The sequence below is a fragment of the Capricornis sumatraensis genome, chromosome 17 (genome assembly GCF_032405125.1).
Source record: "Capricornis sumatraensis isolate serow.1 chromosome 17, serow.2, whole genome shotgun sequence".
Taxonomy (NCBI): domain Eukaryota; kingdom Metazoa; phylum Chordata; class Mammalia; order Artiodactyla; family Bovidae; genus Capricornis; species Capricornis sumatraensis.
Window position 1 is genome coordinate 33787788 of NC_091085.1, and position 27922 is coordinate 33815709.

The 27922-nt window shown below is 36.2% G+C and overlaps 1 non-coding gene across 1 annotated transcript; it reads left to right on the forward strand.

Annotated features, from left to right (window-relative positions):
- Positions 1 to 15067: 15067 nt before the first annotated feature.
- TRNAS-GGA (transfer RNA serine (anticodon GGA)) lies at positions 15068 to 15139 on the forward strand. The gene has a single exon. It is a non-coding gene; the product is annotated as a tRNA-Ser (tRNA).
- Positions 15140 to 27922: the final 12783 nt, after the last annotated feature.

Below are 27922 nucleotides of genomic sequence, written 5' to 3' on the forward strand. Positions count from 1 at the left end.
GGGTTGCCCCGCAGGCATGACTTAGTTTCATTGAATTAGACAAGGCTGTGGTCCTAGTGTGATTAGATTGACTAGATTTCTGTGAGTATGGTTTCAGTGTGTCTGCCTTCTGATGCCCTCTTGCAGTGTTAGAACTGGACATGGAACAACAGACTGGTTCCAAATAGGAAAAGGACTACGTCAAGGCTGTATATTGTCACCTTGCTTATTTAACTTATATGCAGAGTACATCATGAGAAACACTGGACTGGAAGAAACACAAGCTGGAATCAAGATTGCTGGGAGAAATATCAATTACCTCAGATATGCAGATGACACCACCCTTATGGCAGAAAGTGAAGAGGAACTAAAAAGGCTCTTGATGAAAGTGAAAGAGGAGAGTGAAAATGCTGGCTTAAAGGATCTTTTTTTGATCTGATTTGCCACATTATTGCCCACAAAGGTCCGTCTAGTCAAGGCTATGGTTTTTCCAGTAGTTATGTATGGATGTAAGAGTTGGACTGTGAAGAAGGCTGAGCGCCTAAGAATTGATGCTTTTGAACTGTGAACTGTGGTGTTGGAGAAGACTGTTGAGAGTCCCTTGGACTGCAAGGAGATCCAACCAGTCCATTCTGAAGGAGATCAGCCCTGGGATTTCTTTGGAAGGAAAGATGCTAAAGCTGAAGCTCCAGTACTTTGGCCACCTCATGTGAAGAGTTGACTCATTGGAAAAGACTCTGATGCTGGGAGGGATTGGGGAAAGGAGGAGAAGGGGACGACCGAGGATGAGATGGCTGGATGGCATCACTGACTCGATGGACATGAGTCTGAGTGAACTCTGGCAGTTGGTGATGGACAGGGAGGCCTGGCTTGCTGCAATTCATGGGGTCGCAGAGAATCGGACACTACTGAGCGACTGAACTGAACTGAACAGCAATATAGATTTCTTCTACTATCCACCTTTTCAGTGAGGGTCCCCACATACAGAGATAACTGAGAATCACTTATATTAATCTCAACCATACAGCAGTCAGACCAAAGCCTTCTGCAGAAACATGCCAATGTGATCTTGTGAGGAAGTATTTAATAAGTTAAAAGAAAATGAGTTTTCTTTATTTTATCATTACCTCAATTACCTCCTTCAACCCACTCAACCTCACCAAAGTTTAAAAAATGGAGGTAAATTAAGATCCTCAAAGAACAATGTGGCAATAATGTGGCAAATCAGATCAAAAAAAGATCCTTTGAGAAATATATATTCACTAATGAATATCTTGAATAGAAATTAAAAATAACAGACATATTTTAGACCTAGAAGGAAAAAAACACACAAAAATATGTGTCTTTCCTTGGGCATTTGAAGCTAAGTAAAACATCTTGTAAAATAAAGTGAAGTCACTCAGTCGTGTCCAACTCCTTGCAACCCCATGGACTGTAGCCTACCAGGTTCCTCCATCCATGGGATTTTCCAGGCAAGAATACTGGAGTGGGTTGCCATTTCTTTCTCCACTTGTAAAATAAGTACAGTTTAAGACTTTTGAAATATGTATGTTCAGTTTTTGGTTTTAATTTTTCTACAGGTAAAACAAAGGTGAGGTCGTAGAACTTCTGAGCATCACAGTGTCTTTTACTCTAAATTGGAAATAATAAAGTTTGTATGGCCTCTCTTATAGAGTGTTGAGAGAATAGAATATTTTTATACTTAGAATATTTTCTAAGCTGTAACATGTGATCTGTTTCATTTAATCCACCAATATTAAGAAAAAAGATGAATATCTTTCATAATATATTGTACATTACAATTTTTTGAATATGACATTTAAAATAGGCATAATTTATGAGGTTTAAAAAATTGAAACTTTTTTCAGTGGTATCATTAGAAATAGTAAATATGTGAATTTCAGTAATTAGTGTTTTCTGTTACACTGCATATTTTAATGAATTAATGATCTAAAAAGGTATAGAAACATAGAAAATAAAGGAAGGCAAAAATGCATAGTTTTAGAAATATATTAATAACATAATTTACTTAACTAGAGTTAACTTAATTAGTTTAGCCAAAACAATAGCCATATCTTGAGGCCAATTAAAATTTGTGTTTTTAATTGTTCTCTTGCAAGTTTATGCCACTTTTTTTTTTTTTTTTTTCTGTTTGCCTCCTGGTTGGAAACCCATTGCCTAAGGAGAATCTAATCTTTAACTTGTTACCAGGAGAATTTACTGAGCTTGCTTATGTAGAATTCAAGTACGACCAGAGAGAAGGGTAAATTATCTGAGGTGGGCTTGAAGGTAAACAGCTGTTGGTGAACTATGAATCATCTCAAAGGAACATTAGCTGAACTCATTTTAAAAAAGAAAATTGTTTTTCATATTCAAAGGAATAACCACAAGGACTCTGCACTCATTCTTAATTTGTTATTTAACTTATAGCTTCCTTGGGGAAGCAATATGATAGACTGTTTTTATTTATTTATATATTCATCTATTTATTTATTTTTAAATAAGTTTTCTATTTTATGGATACCCAAATGAATTTGGAGAGGAATACTGAAATGTCCTTCCACATAGAAAGGTGGGAAAACATCTATACTCCTGTGACTAAATACTGACCTAGGTTTAATTGCCTAAAATTGTTCTGCTGGTTAAGTTTTGTTTATTCTTATTTTTCAAAGTGAAATCTTCCAGGAAATTTAAGCTACTATATATGACACATTATTTTATATTTTAAAAATCAATATGATTTTATATTTTAAAAGTCAGTTGTGTCTATGTTAATGTAAACAATGAATTATGCTTCTCTTTTGTTCTTTCTTTGAATCCATGGAAAGTGAGATAATCTGATTCACTCAGGTGGACAGTTCAAATTAGAAACGTTTTTCTAACATTGTGTCTTATACTTTAAAAATACAATTTGGTTAAACAAATAGCAGGAGGAAGTTTATTCGGATAACCTGTAACAAAAATAAAACAACATCAAACAGTTAATCCAGCTGCAGAAATTTAAGACTCCAATGGGTTACATATTTATACCTGATGCCTTTAAGCATGTGTGTTTGTTATTGCTATTTTAAAATATTCCAAATTAAATTGAATCAGAATCAAACACTCTGTCATTAAAGCATTTCTGAGGAAACCTAAATTTCTACAAAACACATTTACAACATGCTGCCTTAAATATTGAAGAGCTGTGAACATAGGTTAACTAGATAATTTATGCAAAGGCAATGTGAAACTATACCAAAACAGAGTTTAACCTTTAAAAAAAAAAAAAAAAGATATGTCAAGAGCAACATGATTTCATAATTTCAGTTCAGTTCAGTCTCTCAGTCATGTCTGACTGTTTGTGACCCCATGGACTGCAGCACACCAGGACTCCCTGTCTGTCACCAACTCCCTGAGTTTACTCAAACTCATGTCCATTGAGTCAGTGATGCCATCCAACCATCTCATCCTCTGTCATTCCCTTCTCCTCCTGCCTTCAATCTTTCCCAGCATCAGGGTCTTTTCCAATTAGTCAATTCTTCACATCAGGTGGACAAAGTATTGCAGTTTCAGCTTCAAAATCAATCCTTTCAATGAATATTCAGGGCTGATTTCCTTTAGGATGGACTGGTTGGATCTCCTTGCTGTCCAAGGGACTGTCAATAGTCTTCTCCAACACCACAGTTCAAAAGCATCAATTCTTCAGTGCTCAGCTTTCTTTACAGTCCAATTTGCACGTCCATCCATGACTACTGTAAAAACCATAGCCTTGACTAGACAGACCATTGTTGGCAGAGTAATATCCCTGCTTTTTGATATTCTGTCTAGGTTGGTCATAACTTTTCTTCCAAGGAGCAAGAGTCTTTTAATTTCATGGCTGCAGTCACCATCTGCAGTGATTTTGGAGCCCAAGAAAATAGAGTCTGTCACTGTTTTCACTGTTTCCCCATCTATTTGCCATGAGGTGATGGGACCAGATACCATGATCTTATTTTACTGAATGTTGAGCTTTAAGCCAAACTTTCACTCTCCTCTTTCAATATCAACAAGAGGGTGTTTAATTCTTCTTTGCTTTCTGCCATAAAATTCATGTCATCTGCATATCTGAGGTTATTGATATTTCTCCTGGCAATCTTGATTCCAGCTTGGGCTTCATCCAGCCCAGTGTTTCTCATGATGTACTCTGCATAGAAGTTAAATAAGCAGGGTGACAATATATAGCCTTGACATACTCCTTTCCCAATTTGGAACCAGTTTGCTATTCCATATCCAGTTCTAAATGTTGCTTTTTCACCTACATACAGATTTCTCATGAGGCATGTCAGGTGGTTTGATATTCCCATCTCTTTAAGAATTTTCCACAATTTGTTGTGATCCTAACAGTCAGAGGCTTTGGTGTAGTAGATAAAACAGAAGTAGATGTTTTTCTGGAACTCTCTTGCAGTTTAATGATTCAATGGATGTTTGAAATTTGATCTCTGGCTCCTGTACCTTTTTCAAATACACCTTGAACATCTGAAAGTTCATAGTTAACGTACTGTTGAAACCTGGCTTGGAGAATTTTGAGAGTTACTTTGCTAGCGTGTAAGATGAGTGCAACTGTGCGGTAGTTTGAGCATACTTTGGCATTGCCTTTCTTTGGGATTGGAATGAAAACTGACCTTTTCCAGTCCTGTGGCCACTGCTGAGTTTTCCAAATTTGCTGGCATGTTGAATACAGCACTTCCAAAGCACATCTTTTAGGATTTGAAATAGCTCAACAAGAATTCCATCACCTCCACTAGCTTTGTTCATTTTGTTGCTTCCTAAGGCCCACTTGACATACTCGCATTCCAGTATGTCTGGCTCTAGGTGAGTGATTACACCATTGTGATTATCTGGGTCATGAAGATCTTTCTTGCATAGTTCTTCTGTGTATTCTTGCCACCTCTTAATATCTTCTACTTCTGTTAAATTCATGCCATTTATGTCCTTCACTGTGTCCATCTTTGCATGAAATGTTCCCTTGGTATCACTAATTTTCTTGAAACATCTCTAGTCTTTCCCATTCTATTGCTTTCCTCTATTTCTTTGCACTGATCGCTGAGGAAGTCTTTCTTATCTCTCCTTGCTATTCTTTGAAAGTCTGCATTCAAATGGATATATCTTTCCTTTTCTCCTTTGCCTTTTGCTTCTCCTCTCTTCACAGCTATTTGTAAGGCCTCCTCAGACAACCATTTTGCCTTTTTGCATTTTCCTTAACCCCCCCGGGTATGCTCTTGATCCCTGCCTCCTGTACAGTGTCATGAACCTCTGTCCCTAGTTCATCAGGTACTTTATCAGGTCTAATCCCTTGAATCTATTTCTCACTTCCACTGTATAATCATAAGGGATTTGATTTAGGTCATACCTGAATAGTCTAGTCATTTTCCCTACTTTCTTCAGTTTAAGTCTGAATTTTGCAATAAGGAGTTCATGATCTGAGCCACAGTCACCTCCTGGTCTTGTTTTGGCTGACTGTATAGAACTTCACCATCTTTGGCTACAGAGATTATAATCAGTCTGATTTTGATATTGACCATCTGGGGATGTCCATGTGTAGAGCATTCTCTTGTGTTGTTGGAAGAAGGTGTTTGCTATGACCAGTGCATTCTCTTGGCAAAACTCTATGAGCCTTTGCCCTTCTTCATTCTGTACTCCAAAGCCAAATTTGCCTGTTACTCCAGGTATTTCTTAGCTTCCTACTTTTGCATTCCAGTCCCATATAGTAAAAAGGACATCTTTTTGGGGTGTTAGTTCTAGAAGATCTTGTATGTTTTTATAGAATCGTTCAACTTCAGCTTCTTCAGCATTACTGGCCAGGACATAGACTTGGACTACTGTGATATTAAATGGTTTGCCTTGGACACAAACAAAGATCATTATGTTGTTTTTGAGATTTCATCCAACTACTGCATTTCAGACTCTCTTGTTGACTATGAGAGCTACTCCATTTCTTCTAAGGGATTCTTGCCCACAGTAGTAGATATAATGGCCAGTTGAGTTAAGTTCACCCATTCCTGTCCATTTTAGTTTGCGGATGCCTAAAATGTTGACATTCACTCTTGCCATCTCCGTTTGACCACTTCCAATTTGCCTTAATTCATGGACCTAACATTCCAGGTTCCTATGCAATATTGCTCTTTACAGCATCAGACTTTACTTTGAACACCAGTCACATCCACAACTGGGTGCTGTTTTTGCTTGGCTCCATCCCTTCATTCTTTCTGGAGTTATTTCCCCACTTATCTCCAGTAACATATTGGGCACCTACCAATCTGGGGAGCTCATCTTTCAGTGTCCTATCTTTTTGTCTTTTCATACTGTTCATGGTGTTCTCAAGGCAAGAACACTGAAGTGGTTTGCCATTCCCTTCTCCAGTGGACCACCTTTGGTCAGAACTCTCCACTATGACCGGTCCATCTTGGGTAGACCTACACAGCATGACTATAGTTTCATTGAGTTAGTCAAGGTTGCATGGCCCTCGAGCAGCAGCTGAATGACACTGAAGTGGTGGCCGCATGGCACTGGAGCAGTGTCTACGTGGCACTGGAGCAACTGTGAGGAGATACTCCACGTCCATGGACAGAGAAGCCCCAGCAAGAGAGTAGGTGCTGGACCATCTATGAGTAGATAACCCACATCCAGGGGTGAAGGAGAAGCCCTAGCAAGATGGTAGGAGGGGCAAAATCATGTTTGGAATCAAACCCCATACCTGCCAGAGATGCTCAGAGGGCTCAAACAAACCTTGTATGCACCGGGACCCAGAGACCCTACAGAGACTGAGACAGAACTGTGTTTGAGTGTCTCCTGTGGAGCTTTGGGTCAGCAGTGGACTGCTGCGGGGGCAGGGGCTTTGGGTGCAGCAGACCTGGTTATGGCATAAGCCCCTCTTTGAGGAAGTCTCCTTTAACTCTACCATAGAGCTGCCAAAACTCACACAGGACTGGAGAAACAGACTTTTGTAGGGCACAAACAGAACCTTGCGTGCACCAGTACCCAGGAGAAAGGAGCAGTGACCCTACAAGAGACTGACCTGGACATCCCTGTGAGTCTACAGGCATCTCCAGCCGAGGCGTGGGTCGGCGGTGGCCTGCTGCAGGGCTGGGGTCACTGAGAATTTACTAATTTAGAATTTACTAATCAATTTTCATTTCATCTCTCACAGTTTCGTTTTGTTTTGTTTTTCCTTTTTATTCCATTATTTGTGCTATAGTCTTCTTTCATAATCTTTACTTGGTCACTTTGTATTTCTGCCATTGTATTCCATTTTGTAATACTTTTGCATTCTACAGTATATTTATTTTCTGAAGCTATATTTCTTGTATCTCCCCTGTTTCTAATGTTTGTTACCATTTATCTTTTCTAAAATTATTTTTCTTAAAATATAGCTACAAATTATGAGCATATTCTTCACATATTACATGCACATTATAGAAAGAATTTTATCTTATTGAGATATGGGGAAGTCATTCCAGCTGATCCATGATATAGCTTGAAGTTGTGGACGTTTCCCTGGTGGCTCAGACGGTAAAGCGTCTGCCTACAATGCGGGAGATGTGCATTCAATCCTTGGGTTGGGAAGATCTCCTGGAGAAGGAAATGGACCCAAGGATGTCCAGTACTCTTGCCTGGAAAATCCCATGGATGGAGAAGCTTGTTAGGCTACAGTCCATGGGATCGCAAAAGTTGGACACCACTGTGTGACTTCACTTTCACTTTCACTTTATGATAACTAGAACATCCTGTATTATGGCCCGTGAAACATGTAGTTTTGCTTTAACCATTAAAAAAGAAAATAATGCATTTAAAAATCAAAATGAGGTAGCTGAGATCAGGAATCTAGAATGCAGCCATGTGGCCACCGTGGGTGTGATTTCCGACACATTCTTGAATCACTGAAACTTGAATTTTCTAAATTGTATCAATCTCAAGGATACCACCAGCTATTCTCAAAACATCTGCTTGAAATTGCCAGCTGCAACCTTATGGTCAAAAGGTCTTCCCTTGTATCTGTGCAACCATCTGGGATCCCAGCCAATCCTTACTTAATAAGCACCCTTATTTTTTGCCAGATTCAACTCTAATTCTTGACAAATAACTCATATAACCTTGCAGTTTTTACCTTTATAAGCCTCTCCTGATTTTGTAGTCAAGCGAAATGAAATTCAAGTGCATCCTGAATTTGTGTCTCCTGGACTATAGTCCTCAGGTTGGCCCAGCTAGAACTCTCTTCTGTTCCTATTACAGATTGGTTATTGATTCTTTCTATAGATATACGTGTGTGCCTGCATGCCTAGTCACTTCAGTCGTGTCTGACTCTTTGCAACCCCGTAGACTATAGCTCTTCAGGCTCCTCTGTCCATGGGATTCTCCAGACAAGAATACTGGAGTGGCTTGCCATGCTCACCTCCAGGGAATCTTCCCAACACAGGGATCCAACCTGGGTTTCCCACATTGCAGCAAGATTCTTTACTGCTTGAGCCACCAGGGAAGCCTGGATATACACATGTGTAAGTTTGTGTGTGTGTGTGTGTTGGTTGCTCAGTCGTGGCTGACTCTTTGTGACGCCATGGACTATAGTCCACCAGGCAACTCTGTCTGTGGAATTCTCCAGGGAAGAATACTGGAGTGGCTTGCCATTCCCTTCTCCAGAGAATCTTCCCCACCCAAGGATCAAACCCTGGTCTCCTACACTGCAAGCAGATTCTTTACCATCTGAGCCAGAAGGAGTGACTGTTTACATTGTTTAATTTTGCTGTGTGACTCGATATTCACTTTTGAGAAATGAACAGTGAAATTGAAGATTTCACTGTCAGTTTCCAAAGTGAATCACTGCTTCACAGATGTATTTTGCTTAAAATCTTAGAGTCCCATAGTCTGTTTAATTTGTGAGAAATGCCCTTATTGAGTTGTGTTTGGGATGGAAGCAAGTGGATGTGGCCTAAGGAGAGACATGTTGCACCCAGCCAACATCAGAAGGAGAGGGGTATGAGGAAGGAAGCGTGTGAGACTCATAGGGCCTGTTTTCAGTGTTTCACACTATAGGGAAAAGAAACAAAAGTCTGGAGGAAAATGTCCTTCAGTGAGCTTCTGTGACACTTGCATTAGCAAATATTGATAATAAGAAAAGAGATGAAAACAGTGCTGTTCTCCAGGCCCTCATGGGAGATTTTTAAGAAAAGAAATATCAGTTGAAGTTTCACAGAGCCCAATCGAATTTTATTTACTTGTAAACTTGGGTTTTGGCGTTACACCTACCCTTAGATGGTTCAATTTGTCTTTCTGATATAAATACTGATATTAGTGATATTGAAAACAGTCAGTACTCTATATGTGAGCTTTGCTTCACAGTGTATAGTATTATACTTATGGCAACTTAGAAGTAATGAATATTGCATAGTAAAAAAAAATTGTTTGAGGGCTTTCTTTTCTTTTTGTATTTTTGGGTATAGTGTGAGGTGGATAGGGTGGAGCAGAATGGTCTGTGATATCTTATGGTGTGTTTGATTTTTAAATATTCAAGTATAAATTTTAAGCATAAAAAAAACTTTAAGGTGTTTACTCTTATATTTCTTTGGTATCTCTAAATGATAACTAAGTGTTTGGAGAGATATTTGTTTAAACAGAGGAGTATCTTATAGGGATATGTTTGAAAATCATTAAATGTAAACAGAGGATGGCTTAAGTTTCAAGACATGTGACAACTACAGTAACAACAACAAAAATGCTGTCTTTCCAAGTACTAATAACCTGGATAGATTATGCCCTGGTTCCAATATTTTAGAGAGTAAAGAAATCATTGATGGATTTTTTCTTAAATAGTATTATGAAAAGCATTTTATAAATGACACAAAGAAAAATTCTAGTGAAAAGCCTGGGAGTCATTGGCAGTGACTTTGGTCCTTTTAGCCAATTAATTATATCTTCAGAAGGTGAAAGTATATTAACAGCATTTGTTGTTGTTGTTCAGTCACTAAGCCATCTCTAACTCTTCGTGACACCCCCCACCATGGACTGCAGAATGTAAGGCTTCCCTGTCCTTTGCTATTTCCCAGAGTCTGCTCAAACTCATGTCCATTGAACGGGGGATGCCATCCAACCATCTCACCCTCTGTTGCCCTCTTCTTCTCCTGCCCTCAACCTTTCCAAGCATGAGTGTCTTTTCTAATGAGTCAGTTCTTAGCATCATGTGGCCAAAGTATTAGAGCTTCAGCTTCAGCATCAGTCTTTCCAGTGAATATTCAGGGTTGATTTCCTTTAGGACTGACTGGTCTGGTTTCCTTGCTGTCCAAGAGACTCTCGAGAATTTTCACCAGTACCACAATCTGAAAGCATCAGTTCTTTGGTGTTCAGCTTTCTTTATGGTCCAGCTCTCAAATCCATACATGACTACTGGAAAAGCCATAGCTTTGCCTATAAGGACCTTTGTCAGTGAAGTGATGTCTCTGCTTTTTAACACACCATCTTGGTTTGTCATAGCTTTTCTTCCAAGGAACAAGTGTCTTTTAATTTTGTGGCTCCAGTCATTGTCTGCAATGATTTTGGAGTCAAAGAAATAAAATCAGTCACTGTTTCCATTTTTTCATCTATTTGCCATGAAGTGATGGGAAAGAATGCCATGATCTTATTTTTTTTGAACGTTGAATTTTAAGCCAGCTTTTTCACTGTCCTCTTTCACCTTCCTCAAGAGGCTCTTTAGTTCCTTTTCAGTTTCTGCCATTAGGGTGGTATCATTTGCATATCTGAAGCTGTTAATATTTCTCCTGGCAATCTTGATTCCTGTTTGTGATTCATCCAGCCCAGCATTTCACATGATGAATTCTGCATAGAAGTTAAATAAGCAGGGTGACAATATACAGCCTTGACATACTCCTTTCTGGAATTTGAACTTGTTCATTGTTCCATCTCTGGTTCTAACTGTTGCTTCTTGACCTGCATACAGGTTTCTTGGGAGGCAGGTAAGGTGGCCTAGTCTTTAAGAATTTTCCATAGTTTGTTTTGATCCATACAGTCAGAGGCTATAGCATAGTCAATGAAGCAGAAATAGATTTTTTTGTTGTTGTTCTGGAATTCCCATGCTTTTTCTATGATCCAAAGGATGTTGGCAATTTGATCTCTAGTTCCTCTGTGTTTTCTAAATCCAGCTTGTACATTTGGGAGTTCTAGGTTCAAGTACTGTTAAGCTTAGCTTTAGAGCTTTTGAGCATTACTTTGCTAGTAGGTGAAATGAGTGCAGTTGTACAGTAGTTTGAACATTCTTTGGCATTGCCTTTCATTAGCAGCATTAAAGAGGTTCAAAGTCACCATGATTGTATATTTCACTTTTTCTTGTTTTTCTCTATTATAGAAAATTCTGCAGTAATTTTTTTTAGTTATGTGAATAATCATATAAATATTCTAAACATTTCCTGTATATATAATTTCTTCACTGTGGAAAAATATTTTTTTCTTAATTTTTATCTTTTTGTTGCTTTGAATATGCAACATTATCCAATAAGCAACCTCCTCTATTCAAGGAGGTAAGATGTGATGCAGTAAGGAAATTGAATTTAGAAGAATTTGTATAAGCTTGTGGAAAAAACTGTATTGCTGCTGCTGCTGCTGCTGCTAAGTCACTTCAGTTGTGACTGACTCTGTGCAACCCCATAGATGGCAGCCCACCAGGCTCCCCTATCCCTGGGATTCTCTGGGCAAGAACACTGAAGTAGGTTGCCATTTCTTTCTCCAATGCATGAAAGTGAAAAGTGAAAGTGAAGTTGCTCAGTCCTGTCCGACTCTTCGCGACTCCACGGACTGCAGCCTACCAGGCTCCTCCATCCATGGGATTTTCCAGGCAAGAGTACTGTAGTGAGTTGCCATTGCCTTCTCCCTAAACTGTATTAGCAGATTATAAAATGAGATCATCAAACCTAAATACATTTCGTAAAGTGCATTAGCTTTCTCAAAGTTCTGTGTGGTAGATTAATTGCCAATAATACTTATCTTTTTGTTTTCACACTTGTATTGGTTATCTATAACTGTGTAACAAATTACCCCAAAACTTAGCAACCTAAAACAATATACATTATGTTACATATTTTCTCCAACTTAGGAACCTGTGAGCCAAGATAGTAGGAGAGAAGAAGCTATCATTTCTCCTCTTTACTCTCTCACTTTTCCTTCTTTGGGCACTAAGTGGTTGTGTTCTCTTCTTCATGCTACTCTAAATTTTCCCTAAAGGGATATATTGGCATTTAAAGAAATTATGCATAGAGGAAAGGAAAATACTCTGATCTTTCAAAAATTTACACTGAATTTTGGATTCTAAAATATCATTGTAGATCACACTTATAGTGGGACTGTCTGGAGTTCAAATGATACATGATGTTTGACATGAGTTGCCTCACATTGTGTCCAGGAGGCTCTACAAAAAAAATTTTGTTATTTTCCCAATTCTTGACTTTTTAAAATTTTCTTAGACCTATTCAGCAACTGGTAAAATCTCTAATCACATCCTTAATCCATGGACTGAGACTATTATTTATGAAAGGGCCAAATGGAAATCCCAAGAATTTCTTCCTACCAGACTAATAACAACACATAATACATTATCTTTGTGGAGTTTCAAAGATCAGTGCCACCATCAAAGACTTAAGAATGTCAAGAACAGCCCAAATCCAACTTATCTTGCATCAGGCCTGGGCACAGGTTGATGAATCATGGATGTTAATGAGTGGGGATTGTGATAAACTTAATCATTGGGGACTCCTGTTGTGGGTGCCAGTTATGATAGCTCCTAGTACCTGGTCATCTTTTTCAAGTATTAAGACACCAGAAGTAATTTGCTTTCACTTACAGAGACAAAAGTAAAACGTCACTCTTATTTTTGTAAAAATAAAAATACAAAATAATAATATGTCATCATTCTTGCTCCTTGCCATAATGTAATCTCCCTGGTATCCAATAAACTATTATTGTGGTTCACTTCATTGAGGATATAATGTGAAACTGTTGATAAGGAATTAACAAATTCAAGGATCCCTTAAAATATGTGCATGCTTAAGCTAGAAAATAAACCCATGAAACTGCTAAAGCCTTCAATACCGATAAACTGTTTAGAGGTTCAGTAGTCTGTGACATGTCAGAATATCCACTCTAAAGTGAAAAAAAAAACAAAAACACATAGTTACGTGTTTTGAAATTCTTCTAATCAAGAAATAGGTCAAATGTATGGTCAGCATATTGAATGTGGGGATAGTATGTGTAACTCGTGGAGTATTTCTCTGACCTAATTACTAAAGAATTGATAAGACTCATTTTTCACTGAAGCTTAAAACAAAAGAATTCCAGGCAACATGTCCGGACTTTTATTCCAGTTAGCCTTGTGAACAAATATGGATAGATCCAGTGATACCTGGAGTGCCTATTTGTAAAACAGGATACTGTATAGAGTGATTCTCAAGTCCTATTGAAAGAATTATAGTGCAGTCCTTTAGGGTTTTGAGGTCAAGCAGTGCTTTTTTTCTGGGTAGTTATTTTTCTGTGAGAGAAAGATTGCTCTTCCTGTCCATTTCCTAGTCGTCAGTAGTCTGGCTTCTGTCTAGAAATAGGTCATCCGTGGTTACCGCTGACTGGTGTAGAGTGTAGGTTACTGAGGAAGCAATGCTTTTCCTAGGGGAAACAAATGTTCCATTGAATTGGAACCAAGAACTGGAACCGTATAACCTGAGGCTCCCCTGCCACAGTATCTATAGGTAAAGAAGTAGATGACTTTATTAGGTGAGATGATTGATTCCAACATCAAAAGGACCTTTTGGGATCCCTAAGACACAGTGGGGACAGGGATAACCATGTCTGAAACTCAGAAAGTTTTCTAGGGCACATGGTCAACAGTATGACAACAGGAAGAATAGTGCAACCCAACAATGGCAGAGGTGCTTTGAAACCCAAACCATTTGGGAATGAAACTTTGGCTATGTTATCTGATAAAGGACTCTGACCATTTAAGGTGCTGGATGAGAACAAAGAAAACAGGTGATTTTCTAGCGGGAGAGGAAGTTCTGATAACAAGCTCTACCTCAATGACCTTTCACACAAAGTTTAAGTATGTATATTATTTTATTTCATGATTAATCAATATCTATTGCTCTATCTATCTACATTATACCCTTCCATTTTATTTCTTTATGATTCTAAGTCAGCAGTAGTGGCTAATTCCAATTAGTCTCTAACTTACAGAATATATAAAAGTGGGGTTTTGATTAAACTGAAAGAATTAATAGCACCTAAAGATGAATATGGTGACTATGCTTCTCTCATTTTTGGAGAAAGTATAAGGGATTCTTTGCTCTCAGTAACTTTGTGCTAATCAGAAACAGCCCACCCTCTTTCATAATACTTTATAATTCTCAATTCCAGAATTCCTTTGTCAATTGTCTTATAGGGAAACACAGGAGAAACTGTCTTTTTTCCTGTTGTACTCAGGTTATTTTCCTGCTTCTGGCTATTTATTTAATGTGGTTTCCTCCAAAATGGCCCTAAATGGCCCTAATATAGTTTATGTTAAGTTTCCTGTTCTCACTGTTTCTTTGTTTTGTACAGATGACAAGATTGTTACAGTTTTAATTTCCATGGCAATAAATAATGCAATCATTAGTGGAGTATATGGTTATCCAAAATAAAGTTCTCAAATCCCAATCCTTCTTAAAGCTGTGTAACTTTATGAAAAATCCTAGTCAGTCAGAGCTAACTATAGATGATATAATATCTTTAACAAGAGAAGGGAAAGCTTTCTTTTCCCTTTTTCTCCTTAGTTCAGCTGTAATATGAACTTGAAGTAAAGCTGTTCTGAAGCTTGTGGAAAAAGCAGAACATCTCAGGAATATAGATGTGGAGGTAAAAGATAGAAGGAAACTGAGCCTCGGATACATCATGCTTGGATTTGCAAAAGAGGGAAAAATATTGCCTTGCTTAAGCCAATGTTATTGTAGCTATCTCCACAAACATCCAGAGAAACAACCACTAAATGCATCTACATAATTTAGTTTAGTTCTCATAAACTACTACTAACAATACAAGTAAATCCTTTAATAATATGAATTGGGCTTCCCTGGTGGCTCAGAGGTTAAAGCGTCTGCCTGGAATGCAGGAGACCCAGGTTCGATCCCTGGGTCGGAAAGGTCCCCTGGAGAAGGCAATGGCAACCCACTCCAGTACTCTTGCCTGGAGAATCCCATGGAGGGAGGAGCCTGGTAGGCTACAGTCCATGGGGTCGCAGAGTCGGACACAACTGAGCCACTTCACTTTCACTTTCCACTTCTAAGCCAAATTAAAACAGCTAGTCAGTTTACATTCTCTCTCTCCTTTCACCAAAATTTGGGCTACTGTTACTGAAGGCAGTCTGGACCATGTAGGATTTTTCCCTTTGCTACTTGCTACTACTTGCAATAACCTTGTCACAAGAAAGATAGAATAGTAGATTGACCACAATAAGCCTTAGGCAGTAGGGTGTGTGTGTGTGTGTGTGTATGTGTGTGTGTGTGTGTGTGTGTGTGTGTGTGTGTGTAAGAGAAGGAAAAAGATAAAGGGAAGGATAAGACCTATTTTGGATTATTAGTAAAGAATGACGAAAATAATGACTTTCTTATTTTCAGTATTATTGGTAAAGATGAAAAGCCTAACACTAACTTCCAGTTGAATATCATAGAATTAATAAAAGATTTTATACACATAAGATCATTTGAAACATCTAAATGTGTAGAAGTAGTTAGTGATTGTCAGTGATAAATTATTTTGCCATGTAGCTGTCTATATATATTTCAGTCTTCTTCCTTCAGTGTCATGATAATTCTGTTCTACTTCAGAAAGTGGGAGAAAGTATTATTTTCAGTGGCTAGAATTAAAAAGATTAACACTCTAGGTCAAGTCTCCATGATTAATTATAGCAGAACAAATGTAATAGTCACCATATGAGGGTTTCTGGACATAAACTGCCGATTTATGAAAATGTTTTCAGGAATAAAAACACTTAAAATTCTACCTGCATGCTTTTTAAACATTGGGTTTTAAAAACTGATTACACATTCAAGGGTTGAAGCATTTGTTTATATGTCATCATTATTAGTATTGCCTGAGAAATGTAATCTTTGTGTATCACAAGGTCAAAAAATAGCTGGAAAAGATGCTAACTTGTAAAGGATAAAATAAAAAGTACTCAGGAGAAATAAAGTAAATGATCTATTAGCACATAGAAAACTACACTTTTCTGGGGAGGTTTTTTTTTTGTATTTCACTTATAAGATATAATCAAATATGGTTTCCTCACTAGGATCATCATTAATGGTGCTCATTCAGCTCTGACTAATGAGAACTATAAGCCTTTGTTGATTAGGTCATTGTATTAGTATCATTGAATCATATTTATGATATAAAAAGTAATAAAAATAAGGATTTTTTGTCTTTATTTCTATAGAAGTAGAGCTTCTACTTCAGAATGGAATTACACATTGATTTTAAATATCTTTTTCTCTTTTAAATATCTTTTTCTTTTTTTACAACCTTCAGTGGCAAACAAACCACTCAATTTCAAGAAAATAAATTCTGCAAAATATGCAGGTTTGGCTTGTAGTATAATTGAGCAAGAGTAAATAGAGGCTGAAATATGCAGCTCTAGTTTTAGAAGGTCAGCTTCAAAGAATGTGACCCAACAAGTACAAAACATACTGATTTTGTGTAACAGAAGAGTTCATCTTCATATGTGTGATAAACAGACTAGATCCCAGTAGTCAGTGTGTATCAGCAGGTTAGAATTCAATAATTAGACTCTTGTTATGAACAGGTAGATGATTTGGAGGTGGCCATTCTATCAAAGAAGGCAGACATCACCAGGAGAGCCAAGCAGGCTCACACAGTAAAACAGTAGCAGCCTCCTGGTTTGCTTCCCGCTTCATTCAGAAACACTCTCCCGAATGGCTCCGATAACTTTCTATTGAAAAAATTGGAGGAGACTCTAGAGTTTAAAAATAAAAAGGCATCACATGGCAGAATTTCAGGAGGTTAAAAATACACTTCCAAACTCAACTTGAAGCAGTAAAAAGCCCCGCGCAGGTGGGGATTAATTTAACAAACCCTAAATTAAAAATCATGCTCCTGAGAATTAACATGAATGATCGATTTTCTGTCAGTTCTTATGTTTTCCTAAGCTACTGTTTCCCCCCCCCCCTTATGATACAGAAGGCTTGTGTGATGATTTGAGGAATCCAATAGAGATTTTTCTCTCTTTTCTCTTGCCAATTAAAAAACATTTTAACTTGTAGGACCTCAAATCAAGAGCACCTCATTGTTTCATACCTAATTTCATTTCAAACACTCTCCATACCCTTATTGAAGTGCCACTATGTGGTAGACAATCTAGTAATATGCCTTTTCTGTATCATTAAATACTCTGATGAATATTTCTCTAAAATATAGACATTTACTGTTTAATTTCTTAAGAATGAAGACATGACATAGAATCTTCAGCTCAGTATAAGAGGCTTGAAGGCTATCAGGTAAGCACTACTATTTGCTCTCTGTCTTAGCATGAGTTATTAAAAACAGACTTTAAGATGTAGATTTGATGCAGAAAATGTACTAGGTTTTATGTCCTTCCTTCTGAAGTACATGTGTTTTCTCTTTAAGACTTCTAACGTACTTTCCATTTTTTCCTCATCTGGTCCTGTTAACATGTGGTAATTTAGACATGGAAAACGTGATGTTCTGAAGAAAGCCTAGAAGATAAAAAAAGTAACATCACTCTGAGGCAGGGCTATGAAGGCATACTTTTGTACGTCTCATGAGAATCTAACTTGCTTAACCTCTTCCTGTTAGCAACAGAAAATGATGGATCAGTCTGCTCAGAGGCCACAGATGGTATATGAGAAGCCCTGTTAATCTGCTCTAGCAACGATACTATAAATTGCACAGTAATTGTAAAGGCATTACTTCTTAGTTGAGTTGTGACTTTCCACTATTATCTGTCAGGATGATAGGAGTATTGCTAGAAGGAAAAAGAACAACAAAAACCAAGTCCCCCAAAATACAACCGGAATAACCAGGCTGAGGTTGTTAAAGGCATTGTGTGAAATGATCTAGAAAGTGATTGTAGACAGAGGATACAATATGTTCAAAGCATAGAGGTATAAGAATTAGTATGTTGTAGCTGAGTGGATGGAGTCTGTGGTTGTGGATGTGAGACCAGTGCCCAAGTTCAAGGTGTATACAAGAGTCATAGCATAAAAGGCTTCAAATGACCCAGAAAGGTCTTTATTAATTTTTGTATAGTGAGCTCAGAATGACTGTATTTATCCAAGAGGCTGACATTATTAGAACTTCATTTTAGAGAAACTGATCTGGTAGCAGTGGAAAATATGACAAGGAGAAGGTGGCAGAATTTGATTAGGAAAAAAAATGTGTAATAGCCTAAGCGAAAGATGACTATGCTTGTCTTAAAGTAATGCCATGTAGAATGTACTTGAAGATGTTTATTGAAAGGGTAAAACATTTCAGTTACAAAAGAATAAGTTCTTAGGCTCTAATGTACAGTATGGTTATTAGAGTTAATAATAGTAGTGTACACATGGGAGTTGCAGACAGTAGCTTTTCATCATTTTCACCACACACGTGCTCACACCAAAAGAGCTAAGTATCTGAAGTGTTAGATGTGTTCATTATTTTAATGTTGGAAATCATTCTATGACATATGAATATTAAATCATCACTCTGCATATTTTGAATATATACAGTTATTTTTGTCAGTTATTCCTCAATAATGTTTAAAAATACCTTTGATAGAAAGTTTTAGAAATTCATGAGCTGTTTAAGAGACAGGAAAGGCTGTGACTTGACTTAAACATTAAGGGGAGGAATTAGCCATGATCAGAAGAAAAGGCAGTGTTTCTTTGGTGACAATGGAAAAGAAGAATTGGTGAAAATGGGTATTAATTTTGTATTTTCAGAAGTTTAAAGTGTATATGAATGTATGTATGCATGTGTGTATGTATGTTTCTGTCAACACAAGATGAGGACTTTTTGCATTGAGAACTGAAAAGGAGGTAAAATATGAGATACTTGAAAAAAATTTTTCTTGTCAGTGGGCTTTGAAATTACAAAGCTTATCATGCTTTTAAGAGTTTCATAACTGTTCTGTTTAGTAAGTTACAGATCTATAATTCTAAACAGCTATTGTAATGTCATTAATAAAAATGAACTGTATAAGAATTTTATAGTATTAAAGTAAGAAAGTATCTTATTTAGTTGAGATATAGTTGACATATGGGTTTTCATGGTGACTCAGACAGTACAGAATCTGCCTGCAATGCAGGAGACCTGAGTTTTATTCCTACGTCAGGAAGATCCCCTGGAGAAGGAAATGCCTACCCACTCCAATACTTTTGCTAGAGAATTCCATGTTACATTTGTTTCAGGCACACAATGCAATGACTTGGTATACGTATATATTGTGAAATAATGACCATGGTAAATCTAATTAACATCCATCAATATATGAAAAAGATATATATAAGCCACAGCATTTTATGTTACTGTGTTGCAGCCACATTAGTTAGATTTGTCTTTTATAATAAAATCGTTTAGAAGAATTAGTGATTAAGTGGTCATAGAAATGCTACATGTCCACTGAGCATTTGTAAGGTGGCTATCTCAAACTGAGTTGTACTATTAAGCATGAAATATGTGCAGGATTCTGAATACACAGTAGGAAAGACAGTAAAACCATTCATAATTTTTTATATTGATTATTGAAATAGTATTCTAGATATAATTGGGTTAAGTAAAGTATATTGTTAAAATTAATTTTGTTCTGTTTATGTTTATTGATATGGTCAGTAGAAAAGTTCATACTGCATATGTGTCCCACACTATATTTTTATTAAGCAGCACTGCTCTAGAATATAATAAAGATTATTTAAGGATTATTTAAATTAACAACTGTTCTCTAGGTTTTAAGTGTTAAGGGTTTTCTTTAAAAATATTAATAAGGTCTTAAAAATACACTGGGTTCAAAAGTCTACATTGCTAAATTTTTCCCATTTGACCAATATTTCTCCTTACTCTTTTCCTTGTGATTAAACTCTTAAATCTTTATAGTAGCTTCTATTTTCTATTTTATTTAGGTGGCATGCTTGTTGAAAATGTGTTTTCCATTTTGTGTTTGCTTTATTTTTATTTGGTAGATATAATAATATTTGTGGGATTTTGAATGGATCTCATCTACTGATGATGGCAATATAAAGGTAACCATGATAATTAAAATATGTAAAATAGTGTGCATCAGTCTGGAATTGTTTAAGAACTCATGGGTGGTTAGAGGCATTCACCAGAAGGTGATTAAATAGTTTACTATATTTATGAGTGTAAAGATAAACCAAATTCAGACAGATGATGGATCCCTACAACAGGGTATGGGATTTGAAATATTAGAAGATTTTTAATAAGAAGGAATTGTGAAAATGTGAGAGAATTTTGAAAAGTTTTAGGATGCATTATTGGATTTTACTCCTTCAGCTTAGACAATAGAAAAATCATGTTGTTCTGATTCTATGGGCAGTTATCTTGAGACTCGAGCTATGCATATTTTTCATCTATACATTTCCTAAGGACTTAGGAAATATTAGTTTCCATAAATATAAGAATTTGTAAACAATATTTTTGTTTGGCTTTTTTGATTATTCTCCTACTGCTGTTTTCAGTGGAGAAGGAAATGGCAACCCACTCCAGTGTTCTTGCCTGGAGAATCCCAGGGATGGGGGAGCCTGGTGGGCTGCCGTTTCTGGGGTCACACAGAGTCGGACACAACTGAAGTGACTTAGCAGCAGCAGCAGCAGCTGTTTTCAAATGAAGTTTCCTTCAGAATGTATTTCATTTTGTTTTTTCTAATATGCATGTCTAAATTTTGTAGGTCTTATTTTATTATTGGTCTTTTAATATTTTACTGCTGTTCATTAATGTTACCAAATATTTGTATCTATTTTAAAGTTTCCAGGGACTTCCCTGGTGGTCCAGGTGTTAAGACTCCATGATTCCACTGCAGGGGGCACAGGTTCACTCCTTGGTCAGGAAACAGATCCCACATCATGCAAGGTGCAGCCAAAAAATTACATAAATAAAATTTTGAAATTTTAAGATGCAGTCTATTAGCAATACTGTTTTTATCCAATGATTTGTTCTTATTACTGTTCTGAAGTTAAAATCATGTTATAAATGAAGTCATGAATCTTTCTAAACACTAAAGCATTTTGATTTTTTTTGGATAAAAGGCACTATAGAAATATAAATGCATTATATGCATTAAAAATAGTAACATAGTAGCATGAAATAAGAAAATGCACACTTGTGAAGCATTGTGACTCTACTAGCAGTCAACATCATGTGTGTTTTAAGATAAAGAAAATGTGGATACTCTATTGTTTATAGTCATTATTTTAAAACAGACAAATACCAGTTTTATTTAACTTTTAAGAAACAGCTTTTAGTTTCAGTTATCTTTTCTATTGTTTTACTGGTCTCTATATCATCTATTTCTGCTCTGATCTTGGTTATTTGCTCCCTTTTACTAATTTTGGCTTAGATTGTTTTGCATTTTTGGTTTCTTAATGTGTAAAGTTGAATTAAATGTTTCATTTTTTCTTATATAGTTGCTTGTTGCTATAAATCTCCCTCTTCCAATGGCTTTTGAAGTAACCCATAGATTTGGGGATGTCATGTTTTCATTTTAGTTTGTTTCAAGATATTCTTTTATTTCCCTCTTGATTTCTTTCTGATCCATTGTTTAGGAGTGTGTTGTTTAATTTCCAAATATTTATGAATTTTCCAGCCTTTTTCCTGTTACTGATTTCTAGTTTCACACCACAGTGTGCAGAAAAGATACTTGGTATGATTTCAATCTTCTTAAATTTACTAAGACTTGTTTTGTGACCTATCATATTTCTCCTGAAGAATATTCAGTATGTACTTGAAAAGAATGTGTATTTTTCTACTGTAGGATGGATATTCTCTCTTTCTTTCCTTTCTCTTGGTGATAGTTTGCATTGGAAAGTATAAAATAAAACATATTTTGAAGTCAGAATGAGCCTTTAATAAAGGTTCAGAAATACAAAATGTATTCTGTGCATAATTAGGGATACAGTCCCCCCCCCCTTTTTAATTGGAAGAAACTTTCCAGAGAACATAAAAGCATAAAACTCTTTGCTATTCAGAGATATTGAATGCAAGTTATTTTTCATTGTCTTTTAGCCTAATCACCTGCTTCTTTTTTCACATAGTGCTGAGGAAGCTTGAGATATTTTATATACATTTCCTGGCTTGCTTTAAATCAGTATATACTGATAGGAGGCCTTGTCCATTAGAAGACTGTAGGAGTGTATGATGTTACTAAGCCTCTTACATTGTCTCAGCCCCCAGAGAAGGAACTTTCTTGGAAGTTCCAGCACTCTCAGTGAGACCCTCTTTAAGACCAGAGTACTAAAGATTCTGAATTTGGATTAGCTCCCTTTATTCCTTATCTTACAACACTTTTATTATTATTATTAATTATTGAGATATAATTGGTATATGCTACTGATGTGCATCATAATTATTTGGTATTTGTATATGATGTAAAATGATCACTACAGTATCTAGTCAACACTTTTTAAATATCTTATATTTCTTTGAGATAACCTTTAATTTTATTTTTCTTACTGGACTCTGATTAAAAACTAGTTTCTGAATAAATGCTCCTTTACTGTGTTAAAAAGTGGCTTTAAAAGTCTTTCATCCAAAGAAATAGATATAGTACAAGTTAAGTGACCCTGTTAATTTTGTGAACACCAATTAGATAAATTCTAGGAGTAAATAGGTGGTGGGTTTTGTGAATAGGCAACAGTGGAGAAGCCCTTTTATGAAAGGGAGCTTGATCATAAAGTTTAGAGCAGCACATAAGGTCCATGAAGAGAGGAGGATAGATGTTATAGTTCTCTTATTTTTTTCTCAAGGATAAAGAAACAATTCATAAAGGCAGAAACGATGTGATATGGTGACAAATCGATTGTAATGAAAGCATGGGTATTTGGTTAGTTTGGCACAAAAAATATAAATATTTGTTTCTAAAGTTCTTTAAATGCAACACAACTGATTCAGGTCTTTGCTAGCCCCAGGTAAACTAATAACAATGTCAATGTGTCTCTTCAGTGTATCTTTTCAAGGGAGTCACAGTTTCCCCACCCTTTTCATTTATAACTGTAATATTCTAAGCACCAAAATATTGTTCAACTTGTTAAACCCAGCAATCTACTGGAGAATAATTTTGAACACTATTATAGAAAGTTTCTTTCAAAAAGCATTATTTCTAAACAAATTATTTTAATATGTTATTCAAGGATTTTCAAAGGGTAACATAATAACCACACTTTGTTATCATGTAGTTCTCTTTAGCAGGATTGAAATTATATGATTATTTGCTTAGTATTTCTCAAGTGCTAATAGCATCTTAGACTTTTGGACACAAACCACTACTTCTTTTTAACAGATGCAACCATGGGAATGGAAGCACAGAAATAAAACTCTACAAACCAAGTTAAAGGGATAAAGAAACCCTAGGCATCCTTTTTTCTTTTTTTCTAGCCTTATTTCCTAAGTAATATATTCAGTGAGTAAAATGATTTTGAAAAGAGCGTAAAATTGCCAATTCTTTGAAAGACAGACATTTTACACTGACAGAGTCTTTAAGCAAATACAAAAATGTGGATCACAACCTAAGAACTCTTATTTTCTCTCATAGATCATTTTTCTGAACCTGTGATATTTATCTGTTGTGTAAGCCATTCCTAATTGCTGCATTAAACATGGAAAAGATGTTATTCTTTTCTCATAAATGCCTACATTTCTAGATGGATGATTAATGCTGTGATATAACATTAAATTATATAACATATAATTCTGTGAAAAACTCTTTAACTTCTTTTCCTTCATATATGTCTGTTTCAACATATTGGATTCACATATATGTAGTTAACCACACAGGTGTAAAATGTATTATTAAATAACTCATATTTTAATTAAAATTATGGATAATTCTAGGAAGGTGATTTTTGAGAAATGAGTGTGCACTGCTTTAAAATACTGTTTATATGTCCTAAGAAAATTAAGGAATGAGACCTCCTTGAGGAATAAAATCTCAGAAGACAGAGATGAGGCACAATACTAAAAACTCATTATGTTGAGAATTATATGGACTGGCAGGAAACTAGAAGTGTCTTTTCTCTCCCAAACTCTTCACTTGTCTTTCCATTCTATCATTCTTAAAGTACTTTCCTGTACCCTGCAGTCAGCCTTACAAGCCATTCACATTCTTCTAAGTATCTATGGATTAATAGCCATGAATTAAAGCTGTGGTCACTTTCATTTGAGGACATTTTTAGAGAATACATTTTGAATGAAGGTATGAGCTATAGGTTCTTCCCATGGAACAGTCCATCATAGTGACATTAAAGTAAAAATGATAAAGAAAAGATTCTGATTTTTTTTTCAAGGCAGTGGTCACCAATTTATGATTCTGTGAAAATGTCTATATTTACAAGCTGTGTACCTTGCCTTCCACAAGGTAGAAGTTTAGGACAAAGGCCTTCTATGTATGGCTGGTGATGTTCATTATCAATTTTTTAAACAAGTTATAAAATTTTAAAAAGAGAGGGATATTAAAGAAAATGGTGGCAGTATCAAAATTGCATCATTGAACATACAAGTACAAAATAAAAATATGGTAAATGCTTAAATAGTACAGAAAAAAAAAATATTTAAGTTCATTAAAACTAAAATGTATTTACATCAAACAAATAATTAAAATGACTCACTTTCATGCAAACTTAATTGTGAAAAAATAAATATATACTATTTTCATCATTATTTTTATTTCCTTGATTCATTTTTAACTATTGTTTGTGCTAAATATCACAAGGTTTTGAGATAGTATCCCTGACTGTGATTCATTTTCAGTGAACAATTAAGGCCGAGTTTTCAGGCATCAGGTTGTTTTTAGTATTACTTATTAATACTTTCAGATTCCATAGTATCATTTCATATTTCACTAAAAAATTTTCCCACAAAGATTTTGAACCTGGCTAAAAATAAAGAAGAGAAGAATTGGAGAAGAGATGTAGAGAGAGCATGTTAAGAAGAATGAACAATAAGGAGACAATTAGAATCCATAATACCTCTGAGATCTGAGACTTCTGAGCCCTATAAATCCATGCACTTTGATATTATACCTACATATCTCTAATTATAATTTTGCCTTCAGTTGGAGATTATCAGAAATCTCAGGTATTAGTTTTCTATAAAATAACATATTGCATTTTTGGCCAAGAAAGAAGACATAGGAAATTTTCAGTGAACAATAGCATAATGGCAATTTCTTAAGAAACATTTGCAAATCCTAAATGCAATGAAGCAATTTGTATGCAATTATTAACTATGCTCATATCTTCTAATCTTTCCTGTTATAATTAGTAATTACATTTCTTTCAATAAATCTACCTAGGAGATGCATTTTTAATATTCTGTAAAATAGTTAAGTAAATTATTTCCATCTTGTGGATTTCTTTCTATATTCACTTAATCTTCTCATCATCATGAGTTTCATATGCATTAGTAATAACATATATAATAAATAATACATTAATCTTAATTTTCTAGCAAATTCTTCTATCTTTAATTTTAAAAAAAAATGTCCCCAAAGCTAACTTATCAAGGGACATCATTTATATTTTAAATTTAGCATACATTTGCATACATGTATGGCATACTTATGTTAAGCTTGCGTGGATCTCCGTCTTTTTAAAACAATCACAAATAGAATATTCTTTCAACTTCAATATTATTATACTGTCTCAGATGGGGACTTATGCATGTGATTACTTACAGTGTTTTAGTAACTGACTATAGACATATACAGGTGATGATTAGTAAATTTAAAAAAAAAAGACTGTTTTATTCAGGGAACATTATTGTTCAATTGCTCAGTTGTGTTTAACTATTTGCAACCATGTGGACTTCAGCAAGCCAGGCTTCCCTGTCCTTCACTATCTCCCAGGGTTTGCTCAAACTCATGTGCATTGAGTTGGTGATGCCATCCAAACATCTCATCTTCTGTCATCCCCTTCTCCAACTGCCTTCAATCTTTCCCAGCATCAGGGTCTTTTCCAATGAGTCAGTTCTTCATATCAGGGGGCCAAAGTATTGAAGCTTCAGCTTCAGCATCAGTCCTTCCAATTAATATTCAGGGTTGATTTACTTTAGAATTGACTGGTTTGATCTCAAGAATCTTCTCCAGCACCACAGTTCAAAAACATCAATTCTTCAGTATGCAGCCTTCTTTATGGTCCAAATCTAACATCCATAAACAACTACTGGTAAAACCATAGTTTTGACTATATGAACATTTGTTGGCAAAGTGATGCCCCTGCTTTTTAATATGCAAGAGTCTATTAATTTCATGGCTGTAGTCACTGTCTGCAGTGATTTTTGGAGCCCAAGGAAATAAAGTCTGTCACTGTTTCTACTGTTTCCCCATCTATTTGTCATGAAGTGATGGGATTGGATGCCACAGTCTTTATTTTTTGAATGTTGAGTTTTAAGCCAGCTTTTTTCACCCTCCTCTTTTACCTTCATCAAAAGGCTCTTTAGTTCCTCTTTGCTTTCTGCCATTAGGGTGATGTCATCTGTATATCTGAGGTCACTGATATTTAACCCCACAGTCTTGTAGCTTGTGCTACATCCAGCCCTGCATTTTGCATGGTGTGCTCTGCATATAAGTTAAATAAGCAGGGTGACAATATACAGCCTTGATGTACTCCTTTCCCAATTTGGAACCAGTCTGTTGTTCCATGTATGGTTCTAAATGTTGCTTCTTGACCTGGATACAGATTTCTCAGGAGGCAAGTAAGGTGGTCTAGTGTTCCCATCTCTTGAAGAATCTTCCAGTTTGTTGTGATCCACACTGTCAAAGGCTTTAGCATAGTCAATGAAGCAGAAGTAGCTGTTTTTTCTGGAATTCTCTGGCTTTTTCTATGATCCAGCAGAATTTGCAATTTAATCTCTGGTTCTTCTGCCTTTTCTAAACCAAGTTTGTACATCTGCAAGTTCTCGGATCACATCAGGGGAAGTAGTGAAGATCTTACTAAGGAGATTAAAATTGCCTTCAATTTTCCAAAGATGAAAATTGGTGCTAATGGAAAAGAGAGTTTGGGATGGTGTGGAAGATGTAGCTCAAGAATAAGGTAAATACAAATGTAAGATTTGGAAGTCTGTAGCAGCTTGCTATTTTCCAGAATTACCTGCATTCTTATTGATCTTTACAATGAAAGGAGCTGTGGCTTCATGGGCACAGGAGGACCAAGAGGAGCTATCCCACATTGCAGGTCAGAAAGGGCGGTGGTGTGGAGATACCCCTCATCCAAGGTAAGGAGCAATGGCTGCACTTTGCTGGAGCAGCCGTGAAGAGATACCTCATGCCCAAGGTAAGAGAAACCCAAGTAAGATGGTAGGTGTTGCAAGAGGGCATCAGAGAGCAGACACACTGAAACCATACTCACAGAAAACTAGGCAATCTAATCACACTAGGACCACAGCCTTGTCTAACTGAATGAAACCAAGACATGCCTGTGAGGCAATCCAAGACGGGCGGGTCATGGTAGAGAGGTCTGACAGAATGTGATACACTGGAGAAGGGAATGGCAAGCCACTTCAGTATTCTTGCCTTGAGAACCCCACGAACAGGATGAAAAGGCAAAATTATAGGATACTGAAAGAGGAACTCCTCAGGTCAGTAGGTGCCCAATTTGCTACTGGAGATCAGTGGAGAAATAACTCCAGAAAGAATGAAGGGATGAAGCCAAAGCAAAAACAATACCCAGCTGTGGATGTGACT